The sequence below is a fragment of the Neodiprion virginianus genome, chromosome 3, assembly GCF_021901495.1.
Source record: "Neodiprion virginianus isolate iyNeoVirg1 chromosome 3, iyNeoVirg1.1, whole genome shotgun sequence".
Classification (NCBI taxonomy): domain Eukaryota; kingdom Metazoa; phylum Arthropoda; class Insecta; order Hymenoptera; family Diprionidae; genus Neodiprion; species Neodiprion virginianus.
This window is the reverse complement of record NC_060879.1, coordinates 32,049,433-32,064,227: the sequence shown is the minus strand read 5'-3', so window position 1 is coordinate 32,064,227 and position 14,795 is coordinate 32,049,433.

The window sequence follows — 14,795 nt, the reverse complement described above, 5'->3', positions numbered from 1 at the left end:
AGCTACAGGGGACTATCGCCGTAATACAGAAACGTGCCAAGTTCCGACAGTCATAATTAGCCTCTGGACGGTGATGAGGTTGAACAATAATGCCACCAAGGATAAAGCCCATCGAGTGGTAGCCGTACTGTGACATTTATTCGTCTCTAGAGGGAAAGTTTCCGTCGAATAACCTGCGAGGAACTGTCTTCAGACCCTTGGGAACTTTCTTTTAGTGTGAAGTGGGATCACGGGAGCAGTGATCGTCACCTTGGAACGACAAGGTTCTATCTACGGTACAAGAATTCTACAAGCCAATACACCGTTCCGAGGTGATATCGTGCCTCTAGCTTTACTATCGCATAGTTTTTTTTCTTTTTTTTTTTATTGCATCATCGTCTGAAATGTTTTTCCAACTTCACGACCAGGTAGAGGGGAACTACAACAACAACATGTTTACAAGCACTGTCATTTCTCCAGGAGGTTGTTGAAGTTCATATCTTGTAGGAGATGTTATTTGTATCAGTCCAGTAAAATAAATCGAATTCTCATCTGTCGGAACTACGGATTGAGACAATATTAGTTTGGAAATTTTATTATTCCAACGAATGTAACTAGTCGTTTCAACATGTGATTCGAAATCGATCGCAAGATGATTTCAATCCACATTAATTCGAATATGAATGAATGAATGAATTACATTCATCGAGTAAGTTGAACATTCACAATTTCAAAGAATATAAACGTGCTAATTCAAATATTCGTGAAATTGGAATTGAAAAGGTAGCGTAGTTTTTGTTCACTGGGATGCTGGATCAGGATTACAATGAAAATTGAAAAAACTTTTTTGAACACAAAAACTGCTTTTAACGAAACATTATCTTCAGATTTTGATATTAATTATTGTATGCAACATATTACGCGAACAATGTCTCAAAGGTTCAGGTGCCCGCAATTTTTTCTGTAGCTGCATGAAAAGAAACGTTGTATTTAAATTTTCCGATTCTCGTCAATTAATTAGATACGTTACTGTAGCGTCGAATTTTCTGGGTGATTTTCAACCTCGCCAGAGTACATATAAGCGGCAAGTTAATCCGTTATACCGTTTCTGTGAAACGTTGTGATTTGAGTTGAGATTTACATAATTAATTGAAAAGTTGTTGAGGCGTATCAGCCAACAATGGAATGTAATAGGGAGGTGGAGGTGCGCTTGCCTGAAGCAACCCCAACTTTGAATCGGTTAAATTGGCACGGAGGTAAGCGCGTGATAAAGTCCCTGCCTGATGGATTCGTAAGTTTAAAAATTTCGTCCATGACGATTAATTATAGGCACCGAATTCAATGCTTCGTAGTCTCAAATTCTACGCAAGCTCTTAGCCTGACTTCTTTATCCTGCAATAAACTTGGAATCGAAAACAAGGTCGTGAGTCAGCCTGATTAGTCGCTTCCGTTCCGACGTAGGTATAACGTTAGCGGCCGGAAAACTATAACGAACGAACAAGTATAGTGAAGCAGACCCGTGACCCGATTTCACCACCGGGCAAACCAACCTCCGGAACACGAATGACATCGACGAACATGGAAAAGCTGCTGGACTGGCTGTAGCGGTTGCTGCCACCACTCAACATCCCCTATTGTAGTATATCATGTAAACCTTTCCACATCCATATTCAACGTTCTACCGTATGCTTCTGTCTACGTGTGCACGAAGTTCATGCAGTTTAAAAGTTTTATAAACAACACAGTCTCCGTGTAGAACATATTCCCAGGCTTGTTAGCGATAATTGTTCGTAGGTATGGCGTATACTTCACTTTTAAAGCGGGTAAGAGTTTTCAACTCCGTTTATAATCATGGAGTGTAGGTATTACATTGAGGCGAATGGAAAGGACTGACGGATTCGGCGATAATAATATGAGACGATAATTATAATTGGAAATAATAAGTGACGGTATAATCATAATAAATGTATGGGGTGTAAAAGAAGATCCATGCGATTAGGATGAATGGTAAGAGTAATGTTATACCACTGTTGAGAAATTTTCGCCCGTTAGCAACGTTCGCTTGATCATTATTGACGAGCCGCCGCGAAGCGGACCGACGTCTTCCTGATATTCGCAGTATGCATTTAAAGATAAACAATGATTTATGCAGACAAATTTTCGCCTCGAACACGACGCCGCGGAAAAGATCCTTGGAACGTACGTTTGGTAGGGGGTGAAGTGGGAAGCAGAGTTTGTGCGGGGCGTTATAGACTTCGATCTTCGATTGGATCAAGTTCTGCCGCATTCGTCCGAGGGCTTCGGTTGAGCTTCCATCAGGTCGGATAAAGATCCCGCAGAACCCTTCCGCGACAGAACGTCAACCCTTCCCTGATTATACGCGGAAAGCTCCTCGATATCCGCTGTTATCCAGTTGGAAGCTTTCCTCGCGATTTAGTATGGGCGAAAGCCAATCCTTCCTTGCTCTAGGAGCACGTGCTATTCCAGGCCATTTCCGGCGGGGGATGCGTACCGAATAACGTAGCGAACGGTGCAGCGGCGGAACCACGTGTACGCCGAATCGATAATGCATGTTGTCCTGCGGAGGTCGCTCAACCCGCGTGGGGTCAACTCGTCGTGGGCCAACCACCCCCAGCGGTAGGCATTATTCTCCATCCTGACTTCCGCATCTGCGCTCTCGGCTCTCGTGTATTCCGACACAAATATAACATTCCGCAGAGTTTCGATCCGATCAACTTTCGGCATGAATTTCCGTGGCGTCGTGTAGGTATAATAAGGGTATACCTTTCATTGTTGGAATATTCTTTGCAACTTCTTCTTCCTACAATCGTGAGGATTATGCGGCGATCTTATTTTACCGATTGAATACATATCACAACATCGGGTGCTTTCGTATAACAATCATTGTTTTTTATCCTCATGGAAATAATAACGAGATTTGTCTATTTTATCGAAAAAATTCAACTGATATTCAATCGTTACAATTTTATGTCTTTTCATGTTCTTAAATTTTATCGTAACTGCTGTTAGATTTCTAAAGTCAAGCTTCATGTTTAACTGTGCAAATGCAGGATCAAATTACTCGTAAGAATCGTATAATGCACCCGGCGCTGTAAACAGATATTCTGACACCTAAGACGAAGTAGAAATATTGCACTTGTTGGACTCTTGCCCTTGACATTGATTATCAGGAAATCAATAAATTTATATATGGTTGATAACAGTATTTTATGAGAATTTTCTCAATTTTGGTAAGAATGTTTAAAATTTTTTATTTTCTAAAAAAAATAAATTCGTACGTAACGGTATAAGGTCGTGTGTGACCCCACATGAGACCTTACACCATTATAGAACGTGATTATTTCTCAAAAAGTTAGTGATAAAAGATCATAACCGTGTTAACCAACAGTACTTACGAAATTTTACCATTAATTCATCCATTTTTCAATTTCAATGTATCCTCATGTTTTTCGTGTAAATACAAAGGAGAAAAAAATACGACTTTTTACTTTTACGTGTGATAAGAGGTCGTATAATGGCGAATACGTTCCTATACCATTAGATACGCGATGTACTTGAAGCGGAATAAAGGTTCTAGGATGTTTTAGATACGTAACTTATTAATGTACAATGAAATCCTGGTGACACGGTGATAAAAAGCTGTCGCACACATTGCTGTGATCTCAGATTTCATTGATAAAATTTCATATTACGCAAGCCATAAACAACATTCATGAAGACTAAAGCACGGTGTTATAAAAATATATGACAGGTTTACTATTTCTTCGATATATTCACGACCCATACAAAGTTCTAAGTATATGCATCTGTTCTTAAGTACCCAATTTTTTACAACCACTATCGCTCCAAGTCTTATTAAGTGACAAATGTTCCCCACACCCGATCTCTTAGCTAACGTCTCGCTAGTCTGTCCCCGCTCTTCTCACAATCAGCTCAGGATCTGACTGTCTGCACCTTTAAAAGCGCACACCTTTTGAACCCGGCATATAATAACTCACAGTGTACATAATTAGACTAAACGTAAGACTAATTCCAGAAATGGCAGGAATGCAAAAGTTACGTATAAAGTTTCGAGTTTGTATAAGATGATCTAACTTTTAATTTTTCATAAATCCTTCTGGCTGTACGGCTGATCCGCGATGGCAGGGATGAGGTGAAATGATGGCATATCGGATGAGATAGCGCACTATGTGCCCAGGTACCACTATTTTTGAGCTCCCGAGTTCGCGAAATGTGGTAACGTTATGATAAACTTATATACGAGGTATTCCATGTCAAATCGATCGATCGGTTTCCCTGACCCATTTTAATCCGATTGCTCTTTCACACAATCAAAGTACACATTGAAAGGATAAACGTTGAATTTTTACAGATTTTTCTGACGCATAATTTCTTCACGACGACTGAACCAATAAATTGATTTCGACAATGTTTTGATTTTTCGCGTCTACGTAGCTTAAAACCTGGCCGACGTATGAAAAAAGTTCCTTCACAAAAATTTTAAGTTCTCTTGTCAACTTCTCGAGAGTATTTTTTCAGATTTTTCATACTCCGTTTCAGTGTAGTTTTGATACACAATGCGCGCAAATTATTCATAACCGAAAAGTGCCCCAATCGAATGGGCTACAATTTATACACAGCGTGCCTTCTTCAATGCGAAAGGTTGTCTGAAAACGTCCCAGTGGGCGGTACAGTGGTTCGGAAAATATATCGACAAATATTCACACAGTGGCGTGAATTCGGTTCAAACTTCGCGGCGCGGTAAGCAATTTCCTCACCCTGCGCGTGGCGCTACTGCGCACTCGAGTGCGATCTTCAATTGTTACGCGTGTTGTTTATAACAGTTGACGACTTTTTCTCGCGGAGTTTACTTCAGTCGATCGTTTATTACAATTCCTGACATGATATGTGAGTTTCGTACTGCCGGACAAGATTTTTGAAGCATATTCATCCAAGGTAAGAATTCCACGATGTGTTGCGTGTCGTAATACCGACTGTATAACTTTTACTATTCGTACCGCCACATTACAGTACGTACGGATGAGAAATTTCACAGTTCCATGTAAACTATTACGTGTAACTTTTGAACTACTGTTCCGCCTACTACGAAACATGTAAACAATCTTTGGTATTGACAAAGATATGCTGTGTAAAAATTTCAGATCATTCGATTCGGGCACAATTTTGTTACAGAAGATTATCGAAAATTTTTCATCAAAACTGTACTTTAATGGGGAACGAACAATGGCCCAAAATTATTATTGGGAATTTCATACAAAGATGCGAAACTTTTGTATAGGAATTTTTCCCGTATGTCGTCTGAATTTCGAGCTATGTTAACTTGAAAAAATGAGAAATCGTAAAAAGCTGATTTTTCGACTAGCTGTGGTAAGAAAGTGCTTCGTCAGGAAAATCTGAAAAAATTCAGACCTGATGCTTTCAATACGAACTTGAAGTGAGTAAAAGGGGGAAAACACCAAAAGTGGTCAGGGAAAAAATCTCGTTTTTTCGTTCGATTTGACGTGGAATCTCCCACATGTATATGTTCAATCGTGGTGACGCCCCGAGCGGATTGGCTCGTAGAAATTTTCGAAATTGCTCATCTATATTACTGTCACCTTATAGGGGGTGAAATTCTCCGACATCAACCCATGCAGTGATGGCTCATTAGGACGTAACGGTACTTAATTAGGTCAGGAAGCTACTTTGTCGTTGCCTGGAGAACTGCTATTCACGTGACCTAGTCTAAGCATCCCGCGCAACTTCTTCACTTTAGCAATTCTCTCGAACGGCCACCGCATAAAGTTAGCGTATAGGTACGCAGAGGTAAAAAATGCTGCGTCAGTGGCAGAAAGCAAAGTACCTCGCTAAATCTACCGTGATACCGTTGGTATAAGCCGCGGGTATAGTGTCGGCTTACGTTCGCATACTTGGCTTTTTCGCGTAATGCAGGTTTCGGGGATGCAGAGGCGACGCCTCGGAAAATATCTTTTAAAAAATCCGGCAATACCACCTCGAGTTTACCGTCGGAACGAACTCACCTCGATTTTTTGCCAGCAATGTCTTGTACGTAACTGCAAACCCTCGAAATGAAATATGATCACCGGAGCATACCGTGTATATCTTGTTACAAACCCGTCTATTTTTTGTTTTGGTACAAGGCGGGTCGATGTGTTATAGGCCAACCGAATTACCAACCTTCGGCAGTTTAACACCGTAGTAACCTTTACGATGTCCTTCGTCTCTGGCATCATCGCCATCATGTCGTAATCCCATTTATAACGTACGCACATGTTTCTCGAGAGGTGAAGTTTTACCGCCGTAGTCCGACACGCTGGCAGAGAATTTAACTCAACCTAGAATCTATCAACCCGTCATACTCCCAGAATATGCTGTCGCGTTTCAAGCCGGTACTACCAAGGAGAAACCGCGCTATTTCCTTGCGGTCGTGGTGCGCATCAACCTAGGTAACCACGTATCGCATCTTTTGACTATACGCTTCTATCTCCTAGAGGTTATAGACAAAGTGTAACAACGCGCGTTCCTCCCTCAATATGGGGCAACTAGAAACTCTGCTAGTAGTTCACAAGCATATGTAACGGCTCAAACCGTTATTACTATTGCCCACTTCTGATTAATCGGCATTCGCCCAGCGATGGAAATTTGTGTAGGCTGAATCCTGTAGATCTTTCGTCGTCAAATAAAATTATCGAAGGAGAGGAAGGACAGATTTCATTATCATTTCTTTTTCGCATGAACGTAAAATTTCATGCCGCGAGAACAGAGCGAAGGCTGTTAATTAGCGCATTTGAAGTAACGAAATCATCTGAGAGATAAAAATCTATTCAGGCATTTGGCTGGATGCGTCTAGACGCGTTACCGTCATGCATGTCGCTGAAATTGGCGGTCGGACGCGGACGTTGCGGCTGTGCGCGACCTGGGATTGAGAACCACTGACACTCACACAAAGTTCAAAACACACCAACCTATGCATTTTTTTCTTTATATGCGCCGCTATATTGATAATCGTTGTCTGAGATATTATGATGATAGTTGACACATTTTTTTCCAATTGTAAAACGGGTACGGTTAGAGTCAACGCCTATTTTCGTCTAGTCCTATGAAACTCATGACGGCATGCGACTTGGAAGTTGAAAATTTTACAGAACATTCTCCAGACGTACAGAAACTCAAGTCAAGTCGAGTTTGCCTGGGGACCGGGTTTTTTGAGTTTAAAAAAAAATCATAATCTCCTATCCCTTTGAATCAACCCCCTATGCGTATATTACGTAGGTTTGTGTAGAGTGACGTAGAGTGTGCAGAGTATGAAATGAAATCGAGGATTTCGATTTCAACTTTAAAACAGGGCTTCGAAATATGTCGAAACCGTTTCTCATTAAATCTATTTCCTTACATCATGATTAAATAATTTTTTTTTTCTCACCGTCCCGCGGCAGGGAGTTAGAAAAGCACTTAGGAACACAGAGAGGTCACTCTTTCATCTCTTGCAGGCTTGTACCTACGTTCAATTATATTCGCGCCCGCGAGCACCCTTTGTTCGTCTAATATCCGCGACTTTACGACGTCCGACGAGATTCATGTCTTGACATTAAGTCGATTTCAGGTCGGCTGGCAATATCTTTTTGTTAGGGCCAGGGCGCTGAGAGAAAAAGAAAACCTACCAGCCCTTTCTTTTATAAAATTTCACTCTGACGTTGCGTGACGAGCCTCTTTCTTTATAGATGATATGTATACACACACACTCGCGTATACGTCTGCAAATATATTTGCGCCTGCGTGTGCCTGTCTTGTTTATATAAAATATCGGAAGACGTCCGTGTTTAATGGGGCTGATAGCCCTGGGCGAACATAAAGTCCGTGTAGGTCAAGGCGATCTCCACTGTGTACCGACCCAATTCGATGTCTTAATGTTTTGAGAATGCGACCTTTCAGGCATCCTGCCATTCAAACGTGTGGACGTTTATTTTATACACGAATATCGGTGAAAATAGAACATTTCGTCAATGTTTGCTTAGCTCTCTTTTCCAAGTCACCGAACCCTTTCCGTTGATTTAACTCGCTAAATTATGGTAACCTTTGAGAGTATCTGATCTGGCTACTTTTGCACCGAACTTGCCGTGTGAACACCTGCCGCTGAGGCAAGGGTGGCTAAGTTCTGATAGCGACGGCAATATGTCTCTTCCATTTAGGATGCGTGGGTAAATGTAGTCGCAAGTTACAGAAACAGAAAAGCAAATTCATAACTGAGAAATCTTGTTACTGTAAATATTGACTAGTTGACGTCTGCCAGCCAGGTGCAAAGATTTTTCTGCACGTGTTCAAAACTTCGAATTTTGATACAGGCGCAAATTGCGATTGATGACATCGCTTATTCGAATGTGGCGTAGGTAGCACCCATGGCGCCAGAACTTCCATCTCGGGCGATCAAAGTGTCCAATATACGCCTGCTCTATCCTACTCTTCCCTAATTGCTGCAGTTTACCCTCGCCCGTTTCGATGGCCCTGCTATTAGTCTTATTAACAACGCGCAGGCCTACTTGATGCCAGTTTCAGACGAGCGTTCAAACAATAGCCTGGTGTACCAGGCAGTAAAGGCTGTAAGGTGAACGTTTTACTTCCATATGCTTGGTTTCAATTTCCACGCATGAATACGTAATCCCACCGCGTAAAATTACCTCTCTTTTTGTTCTCAGTGAGCCTACATATTTTTAAAAGTCTTGTGACACTCGAGACGAGATTTTCACTACAGTGTCATAATCGTGCAAACGATTCATGTTGTACATTTTACACATGAAAAAGGGGGTATATTGAAGTTGGCACACCGTTGGCGCTAAGGAAAGTTATAAATTTTTGCGACGCTTGAGCGACTTAGTCGCAACGATTCTTTTAGTGAAGTTCGTATAAGTATTATAGTATATTACTTTTCTGGTTCCATATCGATTTGATGATTCTCTTTCTTTCAACCAAGAATTTCTGTCCAATAAATACATACACGGCAACAAAAAAAGAAGCAAGCCGAACAGGGACGTTACGTGACCAAGCAATCACTTTGGTCAATCATGTTTTTTTTTTATCCTCCCTGGGACGTACAATAAGAGCACGTACTGGATTTCTTTACAACACGAAAATGACAACATGACAAAAACTTGTTGGTTCAGGTATTACACAAGTATCGACGAGGCATCTGAAAACCTGCGATTCATCAAGCCTGAGATAATACTGCCTCAGAGTATGCGTGTTAAGATACTTGGAATTTTATTGTCCTACAGCACTCCATGATAATACGTTTCGGATATTTTCATCAATTTGTGGAAGGTATTTGGCGAAAGGTATTCCAAATTCTCTAGAAGTCTTTAAATAATTTCGTTTGTGTGCGGATGCTTGCTCCGCTACCGAATTTACTTATTTCTCGTTCCTAAGTGGCCCGAGGCCACTTTTGGTAAATTTCACATACCCGATCGAACGATAAGGGTCTGGTTTACCGTCCTCAACTCTCAAGCGATCAGGTCTGTCTCCGACAACTTGACCTTCATCACCCTGATGGATCGCGTAGGCTAGTTCTCGTTCGCGATCTCTTGCTGTTCAATGCTTCTAAAAACTCTTTAAAAAAAAACTGTCGGTACTTAGGGTTGCCCTTAAAGTTTGCGTCGTGGAAGATCATAACGTCAGCTGTTAGCAGAGGTTCCGACTAGACAGTGTCATGAAGTCCAGAGACTCGTATCTCGGGTGCGCGTCCTTTGCAGTAAAACGCATTCCGACCTTGATCATAAATTTTCATATTTTCCTCAATTTATTCGGCTATATTTTGACTCTAAGCAATCGGCTCTGATACGTTGAACAAGAGTTTTGCGTTGCTGTAGCTCTGGCTCATATAGCCGAGCGTTTTGTTGTGGGTAATATACGTCAGTACATCGTACGGTGACAGTAATACGAGTTTGTGAACTCAAAACTCTACCTTGGTGCTTTTTAACGTTACGATAAGGTCAAAGTATATAATATTCGCGATACCGCAGGTGATTTATTCCAGAGTTTCACGTGACTTTGGGAACATTTAATTTTGCAAAATTCATCTGCCGAACAAACAAACAACCCGTAACTTGTGTAATTCAATTCGTTTGTAATGAATAGAGGAGCTGAGGTGGAAAAACCCGCACGCTTATTTTACCTACAAGGGTGAAACCTTTCTATCATAATGCGATGTTTCGCTTTGCCTTAGTCAAGCTTTCGTTCAATTTTCCATGCAGTGACGGGAAATTTCATTTACGGGAACTATCGGATTATGGGAAAAGCTTTGCATACTGAAACTCTATGCGCGTGCAGATGTAGAGTAAACTCCATCTGCACCAGCACCTTGGTACAAAATCGATACGAACGATCGCGAGATAATGAATGACCGCCCGGTCGTTTGTCTTACGTGGCTACTTCGAAACTGTATCAGCTTATCACGCGTAGCTGTTCACGGTGTTCCCCAGAGTTACGTTGCTCTTTTACAGTATCCAATGTACAGACTGCAACGAAACAGCACAGTAAGCGAAACTATTCTGCCTTGTCGCACCAAAAATACTCTTGCCTATTCCGTTGAGTTAAGATCCAGAAAATTATCTCGACAATTTTTCGGTACCCATGCCCAGTTCAACATGAGTCCAGATCAAAGTAAAACTTACAATTAGCTGTGGTAGAACAAATGGTTCTTCGTTTAACTATGCGTGTGATATTGATCCGTCAAAGCATGGCAGTTATCCGTCGTGATTTAGGCGAAGTCTGTAAGTAATTATAGACTGATCTGGCTGATTATTACAAGCATATAGCGTTACGCTTAAAAGTTGGCCGACGGTGAAAGCCCTAATTCAACCGAAGGTTTAGCTGTTCGCCGAACTTGTCTTACCGGTGGTACTAGAGTTCCCTGGTAGTCAGAACGCGGTGGAGACGCGGATACAATCATTGGAAAGTTAAGTTTCCGAATTTAAGTTTTTCTTTACTTTATCCCCCTTTTGGAACGGGGCATACAAGAAGTTCGTATGGGTTTCCCAGTCTCAAAAGGCCAAGGGAGACTTATTTCGTCGTCGCGTGAATTGTGAAAGAAAAAAAAATCGATTGAAACGTTGTGTTCGAGTCAAAATTTACATGCGCATATCGTTTGACAAAGTGATAATTAGATTTTCAACGGATCTGCAGAGGTTTCTGTAACATTGTAATTATTAATAAGAAACAGCTGCTCGAATCAGCATTGCGCCTTTTTTTTATCTCCTTGGCGAAATTACTCCCTTGATTTAGAATTGTCTGGAATACTGCTCGGTTTCCTTGAGGGGATACTGTTTCACAGGGTCCCTTTTCCACCGCTGCTGCGCAGCACTGCAGATGAACGTGGGTAGGTGGATGTATATATTTGCAGTAGAATCTCTCAAGATCTTGAAATGTTATTCTTTCCACAATATACCGTCGTTCAACTGAAAAGCCATCAAACAGTCAAGTGTGGCTCCACGGTACAAAAGCGAGGGACTCGCATAATTTGAGCGTTGATTGCGGTTAATTTGTTAGCAATTTAGCCTGGCCTTGACAAAAGCTATTAATTAGAAAGCTAAAAACTTTTGAACCTTGCGTCGCGGAAATTCTCTATGTAATATTCGAAAAACCAAGTGCCACTTATCACGACACGAAGCACTGTTTTGCATTAGGTACGCACCCTGCCAATTCCGCCCTCTCGTCTCAACTGTCTGGAGCCAGAAACCAGCCGCTTAATCCTATCCACCGTCCAACAACTCTGTAATAGGAGTACCACAGATGAAGTGCGTCAGGGCAAACCACCCAGTCGACTAAAGCAATCGCGGACGAGAATCCTCTACATTAATTCACTCTCGTTCCGCAAAAAAAAAAACGCCCACGCTTTTCCACGTGCGGTGAAAATTGCGATAAAATCATTTCACCAGGGTAATCACTCAATTCTAAATTAAAGGTCAATCGAGATACTGACGAGAGATTTTTCATTCTGCCGATCTATTATGTATAGCCAACTTGCACCCGAAGGATGAGCTTTCGCAATCGCAACCAGTTTTATTGGAATCATAAATCACGCGGTTGACTGATCACTGCTCGTTAGGTTGACGTTCGATGCGACCGTGCTAACTCTTTCGGTTGAGAAATTTTGCATCCGGAGTAATCGAGCGTGGGAAAAAGATAACACCGTATACCTTCGGTCATATCGTAGGTAGAATAGAAAATTTACTCACCGTGATGATTGTCGGCGGCTTATCTATTCCACGGTTTTTCCAGTGGTGTAAATCGAGCGAAAACTGAATTGCCAAACACAATGGGGATGATTTTTGGTATGAAATATATGAAAACTCGCGGGTTCGCCCATCTCGGTCCATTCGTCGTTCAGTCGCTGCACGTTCGTCATCACGTGAGGAAATTCAAGGCACAGAGCACGCGTTGAGCTATTACCGTTGTATACATATACATATACGAACGTATAAGTTTCTCCTTAATTAATTGATCGACTGATTGATTGGCTGATTGATTGATTACCCGCGGTAGCATCAATTCGAATCAAGTCCATTAAAATAACGAACAACGTTCCCCGTGCTCGACGCGCACCGACCGTAACCAGATCTCTGATTTTCCAACTGGTCTCCGGGTCGGATCGAAATTCGAATGATCGACCGGATTTCACTGCTTCGGCCCAATCACCCAAGTGTTAAATAAAGTAATCATTTGTAAGACCGGTGAATTCATCGGGTACTCTCGAAGCGTTTTGCCACGACGAACATTGTTTTGGTCCGTTTGAAGTTTCTCCCTCTCGCGGTCGCACCCCGTCGTGAAATACTTCGAAACGATCGACAAACTAACTTCCTAAAGATACGTACAGCGTGTACACTCCTTAACCATCCCTGCGGGATAGCGATCTTTCCCTGTGAGTTTCGCTAGGATTCTTCCGCATGCGGGAAATTGAATTGGCTTCTATATCAGTTCTGCAGAGCTGAGGGGTGGGGGAGGATGTGTTTCACCGCCTATCTTCGAAGTTTGTCCAATCGCTCTCTTACACTTACACAGAGGCGCGTAAGGTTCGCCTATAGGTGTGAAAATCAGAGGCGCGGCGTGGCGGGGGCGATTTTATAATATACCAAATTGTTGAAATCGGAAATCCAAACCGTGATACCATATGGCGAGTGTATTGGCTCCGCTTCCGCAAGCTGTAACTCGGATTACAAATAAGAACAAGGTGTCCTTGGCCGAACGACGGCCCTGCGCAAACGGCGATAAGGGTCGATCATCGTCGTACATGATATGTTGTTATATGCCATAATAGATAGGGCGGCATAATCAATGCACGGTTTTGTACCCTGTACTGTTAGGTGTCGGGAATTACATCCAATGTGGCGTAGGTATTGTACCAGGCACTGTTGAACGGTACTCGTATATTTCATGATAATACGATGATTCCTTTCTTCTTCACGCATTTTCTCGGCACGTGTAAAGTACGTTACACGTATTGAAGGCGAAGCTGTTCTTCTGACGAAAACGCAATACCGTTTCGAGCTTGACAAATATTTCCTTCAAGCTTATGGATTTTGGGGCATCTACTTCTCTTACGTTATTACTGACCGAGTGTTCGAGTTGGCTTTGCGTCTATTTCCGCACATGAGAGCAGTGCGTTCTACGCATAGTGTTCACGAATAGAACCTCATAGCGCAGCGTATCGAACCCCAAGGTTTCTCGTTCATACGGAAGGAGAACAAACGCCCCCCCTACTGATCCCAAATTAAAGAGGACCTATCGTATTGACGAGCTATAACGCTGCGCCCCGTCCAATTCTCGGGAAAACAAATTGCCGTTGGGTTGCCGCGGAAATCGATAATACCAGTGTGTGTGGAGAGAGTGATGCATTCGGTGGTAGCTTATTTATCTTCGATGTAGTATCTTTTCAACTTAAATCCACGTAAATTTGAGAACATTGAAACTCGAGTTTTTCCAACATCTACAAATGTAGGGGTAAAAAATTTACAACAATCTGGGTGCACGTCCGTGCGAAATTACCTCTTACGAAGCTGAAACTATGCCTAATCGAATGTATTCAATCTACCACAGTCTCTCCGTCAGCGGTAAAAAGTTCTTTAAAATGTGCAGTATATGGGGGATGCCGAAGGTAAAACAACAGCGTCGATTTATGCAATTTTCCGATATAACGTTCGCCACGCCTGCTGTGACCACCTATATTCACAGCCTATATATGATGTCAGGAAATTCCCGAATACTTTTACCCGTAAATTCTCGTTTATCAGAGGAAATTCTGCTCAGGGGTGCTCCTCTCCCAATCCCCCTTTTATTCTCTCTCTCTCTCTCTCTCTCTCTCTCTCTCTCTCTCTCTCTCTCTCTCTCTCTCTCTCTCTCTCTCTCTCTCTCTCTCTCTTTCTCTTGCCAATCTTGCCAACAAATAGTCAAGTCTAACGACCGGTAGTTAAAAGTCCTTCCTTAAATGTGATGAATTTATGGAACGTGCTACCCCTCTGCTGCCATGCACGATAGAAAATCAACGCAGGTGCTAAAAATAACAACAAATATCCACCTGCGCTGTTGTAACTGTGCGAAAATGACGCTATTTGTTCACTTACCGACAATAGCTTACCTAACGGTTGCATTTTTTGTCTCTCAAAAGACTTATGATCAATTGATTACTTTACATTTTCTACATCAATTACGGCGCTAGTTTATTGAAGCATGTTGGGCCGTAAGTTTGATAGAAATTTGTCAATTTCAACACTGTGAAAACGTAAACC